The sequence below is a fragment of the Rhea americana genome, unplaced genomic scaffold (genome assembly GCF_003343005.1).
Source record: "Rhea americana isolate MKP2758 unplaced genomic scaffold, rheAme1 scaffold_1205, whole genome shotgun sequence".
Lineage (NCBI taxonomy): Eukaryota > Metazoa > Chordata > Aves > Rheiformes > Rheidae > Rhea > Rhea americana.
Window position 1 is genome coordinate 1 of NW_028185268.1, and position 900 is coordinate 900.

Here is a 900-nt window from a genome sequence, read left to right on the forward strand (position 1 = left end):
CGGAGCCCCGGGCGCTTTCTCGCCCCCGCCGCAGGCTACATCGGCGTGGTGAAGGACGCCACGGAGTCGACGGCCCGCGTGGAGCTTCACTCCACCTGCCAGACCATCTCCGTGGACCGCCAGCGCCTGACCACCGTGTGAGTGCCGGTGGGGAGGGGCGCGCGCGATGTCCCTCGGGGATGGTGACGCCGGGGCTGGGGCGTTCCTTGGCCCGAGGGACCTGCTAGGGCCACGACGTCCCTCAGGGATGGTGACGCTGGGGCTGCTGGGACGTTCTTCGGGGGTGGTGCCACCAGTATCTGGATGTCCTTTGGGGATGAGAGGACGTGCTGGAGCTGGGACAACCGTTGAAGACAGTGACACCAGAGTTAGGATGTCCTTTGGGGTCGGTGACACCGAGACTGGGACATCCCTAGGCCTAAGGGACCTACTTGGGCCAGGATGTCCCTCAGCGATGGTGACACCAGGATGTCCCTCGGGGATGGGACCACCAGTATCTGGGTGCCCCTCGAGATGGGAGGACGTGCTGGGGCCGGTATAGCCCTTGGGGACAGTGACATGGGGGCTAGGATGTCCTTGGGGGACAGTGACACAGGGGCTGGGGGGGCAGCACAAGGGACCTCCTAGGGCCACGGTGTCCCTCAGGGGCAGTGACATTGGAACTCGGATGCCTCTGGGGGACATGCTGGGACCTGGATGTCCTTCGGGGATGGTGACATCGGTATCAGGATGTCCCTGGGGGACGAGGGGACGTGCTAGGGCCTTAGGGATGGTGACACCGGAGCTAGACCCTACTTTGAGGACGGTGACACCAGGGGCAGGATGTTCCTTATCCCAAGGGGCCTGCTGGGGCCACGATGTCCCTCGGGGACGGTGACACCAGGGCTGGGACGTCCCTCC